Raw genomic sequence first — 5,696 nt, 5'->3', positions numbered from 1 at the left:
CCATTCTCAAATGTCAGTCATATAACTGCATTCGCAGAACTTTCAGAGGAACACAGTGATGGCGTGCCCTCGGAGACCGTCTCAGCTAATGCACCGGGCGTAGGACAGACATGCTGTCTGCCCACACAACCAGGTATGAATATAGTTCTATTGTTTCCAAGGCATCAAATTCTTGAAAGGTCACTGCTTACAGGAAATAAGTGATTGGACATGCAAAACTATGCAAATTGTTACCTCAAATGATAGAGAAATTAATCTCAATAAAAGGACAAGTGGGGCCTGACGGATCTCAGCCAAACTGCCATGCTTCAGGTAATTAAAATTTTATTCATTTTGACTCACAGTTCTGATGATGAAATCTACATTCTGCATGTAAGTGGCAAAGAGCGTTTTAGATTTCTTTCTCTGTGGGTCTCTGTACATCAGCTCAGCCAGCCACACAGCAGAAAGAGGAGGCGCACCAGCCCGTGTGCTTAAAGCACTACTGATCCCAGGAGAGAGCAGTGCTTCCTCGACCCATCCAGCATCCAGGTGAGTCATTAGAAATGACACAATTCATTCTAACACAATGTCTGGTTTTCAGTGAGTCGGAGAAGATGGTGTCTGAAAAGAAGCCCGCAGGAACGGTGTCTCCACCGACAGGGAGTCCCACTCCAGCAGCTCCGCCCTCATCAGTGCAACACAACACAATGGCCAGACACCAGGGTGTGGACACTTCCATGCTCCGTAGAGCCATCTGGAACTATATTCAGTGCTAGTTCGGGATTCGGTAAGTCTCTCCACTGCTCAACATTGAATATGTTTATTCATTCTACAAGTAACGTTTTAAAATGCTGAAGATGTCTCAGAGGCTCCCCCGGGGCCTTCAAAGAAGCCAGCAGGAGAGCATTTGTTTATGCATCTCAACAGGTCCAGGGCCAGGTGAGTCATAAAATAAAATAAAAAAATCACACACTTCCACTTGTATGTACGGCATAAGATATGACTACGGCTATAGTGGTGAATAATAATCGATACAGATTTAGATCTTAAAATCCTTTCTTGCATCTCTATAAAAAGCAGAGGTCACAGACTTGTTTTTGTTTTCCAGTGATTTGACATGCGCTTCTGGCATGTGCGCGCTGAGATGCTGGACCAAGGGAGGACATACATGCTGTACATTCTTACTTTTTACTATGTTGCTAATGTATTTTTGTTCATTGTTTACAGCGAGTTCCTCTTCACTGGAGCGGTGAGATTTGGAGAGCCATGGCTGGTATGTGCTCCGCTTTATAAAGACTTCATCAGACTGTACCGCTTTGCTCTGGACGCAGGAACAAACCTTTGCCACATACACACTGACTGTGAGACGCAGACACAGCACGCCTCTGATGAAGTTCAAATTCATGGAAATATGTTCATTCATACCCGACCAGATAGACCACAGCCACAGAAATGTAATGTATTGTCTCCCTAAGGCCTTCAGAGAGATGCTCTGGCCTTTGAACATGTGAACAGGTGGAGGTGAACTTTCACCGGCTTTCAATGAGGTTGACAACCTAATGGTCGATCTGTTGGACAACATCTCTACAAAAGTGCAGCAGTCGGACTGACTGAAGGAGATCTGACCAAAAGGTACTGGCCCAGGGACCTGATGGACCTCAGCCAAACTGCTATGCTTCAGGCATGTTTAAGGTTATTAAAAAATAAATAATTAACTCACCAGCTCATTCTTACTCACAGTTCTGATGAAGAAATCTACATTCTTCATTCGGCAAAGAGTGTTACATACTATTTATGTATTTGTGTGGTTACATACTTGGTTCCTGTTGTCTTGCCAATTTTAGGGAGATGCTCTGGCCTTGTGGATACAGACCGCCCATGCTCTGCGGAGAGAGAAGCAGCGCAACCACATATTATTATTTGTTAAGATAAGTATTAGCATTGCTTAATTTGTGTCTTCTTGTTTAAAGGGATAGTTCACCCAAAAATGAAAATTCGGTCATCATTTACTCACCCTCAAGTTGTTTCAAACCTGTAAAAAAAATTTTTTTTCTGCTGAACACAAAAGAAGATATTTTGAAAAATGTCTGTAACCAAACAGTTGATGGACCCCATTGACTTCCATAGTATTTTTTTTTCCTACTATGGAAGTCAATGGGGTCCATCAACTGTTTGGTTACAGACATTTTTCAAAATATCTTCTTTTGTGTTCAGCAGAAAAAAGAAATTCTTACAGGTTTGAAACAAAGTCATACAAGACCCATGATGACAAGACACAACCTGACACAAGACATTCATTTTGTGTTTATATATTTTTTTATTTTAATGCATTTAGGGTCCATGTGTGCGCCCGTCTTGTCTCACATCATCTCGAGTGCGGTATCTTTAGTAAACCTGTCTTGTTTTTTGTTTCGTCCTAACAGGTTCTTTCTTTATGGGCTTGCAGTACTGCCAGACAATCTTAAGAGTGGCAAAGCTGGAAGTAAAGAGGATGGCTCATGATCTGGTTTTGGGCAGAAAACTCAGGGACAGAGAAAGGACCATGCATAGGTACTACTGCGAGGCTGTCTTGGTTTTTGCCCACATGCAGCGCCCAAGAGCTGTGGAATCCTTGACGGTAAGTACATCTCTATTTTAACGACTCTACGCTTGCAATATGATGCAATGTTTACAGCACGTATGCATTAGTAAGTGACCATTTTTCGTTGTTATCTAGGATTCAGAGTGGAAAAAGAAAAAAAGTATTTCATAGTCTTGATATATACGTAGATATCAAGTACGCCCAGAGACAGGACTATCTTCTGTGTAAGTCTCCGAATCCACCAATACAGCAATGTCGCTCATTTTAACTTGACACTGCAGGTGTTTTTTGTTTGTCGCCAACAAGCGTTTACCAATGATTATGGTAATTTTTCTAAACCTTTAACACAGCAACAAACACCTACATCACACAGTTAGCCAAATGTTTGATCTTCTGGTCAAAACCACTTTTTTTTTTTTTTTTTTTTTTTTTAGTTATACAAACTATACACCAAAAAACTTTTTGTACCGTACACGTTCTCTATCAAAACGCAGCAAGCCCAACTCAAAATTGAAGTCAAAAAAGTGATCGTCTGAGTAAAGTGATTTGATTTTGTCTTTCAGCACACTTCAAAGTCCACTAGCCTTCGACCGCAAAGTTGTCAAGGCTGATTGGGCAGGAGGGGTGGAGGTCCAACTACCCAAAACCCGAGGAGATTCAACGGTTGTGGAAACCGGCTTCCAACCTCGCCACAGAGTCAGATGAGGCCATAATGAAGTGCCTGTCTGAGCAGACCTGGACAGGGCTGGCCATTCTCTCTTGGCCCAAAAGAGTTTTTGCTTCAAGTATCAGGACATAAAGGAATTTGTGCGAACTGAAGTTACTGTGGGACATCCGGCAAAGATAATTCTGCTGGAGAAGCCAGATATACCTTTCCAGGTCATAAATGGCCATGGCTTTGACACACCATTGGTCATGCAGCTGTGTGATAAATGGGGAAATCCTTTAACAGATCAGCGGCTTGAGATTGTGATGAAGAGTTAAAGATAAAGTCCTGAGTGACGTCTCAGCCTGTAGATTCACACGGAAAAGCTTGCTTCATATTAGAAAGTATAAGTGGTCCAAAAGGGGAGCATCATTTGGAATTCAGGGGATGTTTTGGCAGGAAAGGTATTGCAGGGCAAGTAATAAGACTAAATGTGATTCCTGATCCCAACAAACCCTTTTGGCACTTTGTGACATCAGTGTGGACACCCAGCTAAAATTTGATTATGGTGTTTCTCTCTCACTCATGTAATTGATTTTGTGGTTTCTGGGTTCTTAAATATTTGGCCTAGTCGAGGGGTGGCCTTGAAAATAGTTTGGTTGTGGATAATGACAGTGATTTTTTTTATGATCCGCCCCTCAACAGTGTTGGGAACTGTTTTCTTGTAAGCAAGAAAAATTGGATAATTTACTTAATTTAAAAAGAATACATGTTTTATCAATTACTGTATTTGCTTCATCCTTGGTTTAAAAAAAAAGAAAAAAACTAAAACACCACCAGGTGAGGATGTGACTATATTGGTATTGCATAACTAAAACATTCAATAATATTTTCTAGAAGATATATTTTTCTTATTTATTTTTTCACAGTCTCTGGCAGTTCATCAGTTTTGTTCTTGTTGACATCATTTTATTTATTGTTCATTTTTATGTTGTGCTTTGTTGTGTATAGTTCTTTCGTGTCCCCGGAATAAAATGTCCCTTAACTCATTGTTTAATTGCATTCTTTTCTTTTACTAATACAAGTGTTTTCATTAGGTATAAATAATACAACATATAAGCACTGCACTTCACTGGTGTACAGAATATTGCCCAACACTCACAAACTGTCACACATAGAACAGACACTTGTACGAATAAATGTGAATGAGCTGTACAGATCTAGTGATTCATTACCCCCATTCTCCAACAGAACAAGTTGGTCACTGTTGTTTGAAGTGAAGTGTCTGCTCTTCTTCAGTGTAAAAACTCAGAGAGGTCGAAGTCTGTATCACATCTATCAAACTCAAACAGACAAAATTCACAAGTTCACAAAAGGTGATATAACTAACAAAATATATGTTAATATTTTAATGCAATGGTCAAAATATTAGCCAACCCAAATCACAAACATAAAATACTCTAAAACTCTACTTATTTTACATTATAATCAAATTAATATTACTGAACTGAGACGGAGCATAAATATACCCACCCACAGCCTGCAGTACACAATAGGTGTGTTCGACATCGGCTGCGGCTGGATGTAACCGATCGGCGAGAGTAGCCGCGTGCAGGCGGGGAGGAGCTGCAAACGGAGACGTGAAGTCGGACACTTTCTGGTTCCCGTATTGACCGCTCACGTGGTGTTTGCATACTTTACCACAGCTAAAGAGAAGCCCAAGAGGCGAAACTCTGTTGTGTTATGGGTAACAGTTTGTAGATGGCGCTGTGGAGGCGCGTCCGCCATTATGGACTGAAAGCTGCTGAAATCGTTAGCGATCTTATGGCACCACTTCCATTTTAGTACTGTTTATAGATCATGTGTGCACTTGCTAGATTTCACATCTTTTTTGTACCTTTCCGCCTGTAATAGGACATTCACAGATTGTTTTTGTTCTTGCCATTGAAACGTTCACTGTGTGCACTTTCACTGAAGATGTTGAAAAAACAAGTTGTTAATATTTTTGTGATATTCTATGTAAGATTAACTGTCTTTAGAAATTTTCATTTATAATTGTATTTATTTTTTTAGGGTTAGGGTTAGGGTTAGGTAGGGAGGTAAAAACGACTTTCACCCTCATTAGTAACCACCCTCATTAGCATATATGGCATCTGATTGGCCGAATCTGGCCAGTGGGTGGGTCTGTGTCCCCTGAGTGGTGTACAGTAGGTTTCACCAGATAAAAGCACTGTATTTATGAAATATGACCTTTTAATGTAATGTCCACAGACAGCATATAGGGAATCTGTCAAATAAGTTACAGGCGGGACTTTATCCAAAACATCCCAGCTGTAACTTATTTGACAGGACTCCTATATGCTGTCTGTGGACGGTTGAGTTTTATGCAAATTATGCATAATTAATGGCTGCAATGTACATCAGTGGGTGGGTCTGTGTCCCCTGAGTGGTGTACAGAAGGTTTCACCTCATAAACAGACAGCCTAG

General features: G+C 40.6%; 1 long non-coding RNA gene across 7 annotated transcripts; it reads left to right on the top strand.

Annotated features, from left to right (window-relative positions):
• Nucleotides 1-16: 16 nt before the first annotated feature.
• On the top strand, nucleotides 17-4,259 carry LOC309491588. Of its 7 annotated transcripts, XR_014203202.1 has the most exons (7): nucleotides 26-133; nucleotides 268-312; nucleotides 427-769; nucleotides 840-1,663; nucleotides 1,827-2,599; nucleotides 2,699-2,787; nucleotides 3,127-4,259. It is a non-coding gene; the product is annotated as an uncharacterized lncRNA (long non-coding RNA). The 7 variants fall into 7 exon arrangements; XR_014203196.1 differs by having other exon boundaries at nucleotides 17-769; nucleotides 840-1,343; nucleotides 1,458-1,663; XR_014203199.1 differs by having other exon boundaries at nucleotides 18-769; nucleotides 840-921; nucleotides 1,210-1,663.
• Nucleotides 4,260-5,696: the final 1,437 nt, after the last annotated feature.

This window comes from Leuciscus leuciscus, assembly GCF_965113295.1.
Source record: "Leuciscus leuciscus genome assembly, contig: HAP1_SCAFFOLD_378, whole genome shotgun sequence".
In the NCBI taxonomy this organism is placed as follows: domain Eukaryota; kingdom Metazoa; phylum Chordata; class Actinopteri; order Cypriniformes; family Leuciscidae; genus Leuciscus; species Leuciscus leuciscus.
Note: the sequence above shows the minus strand (reverse complement) of the source record. Positions and strands in the feature narration are given on the sequence as shown.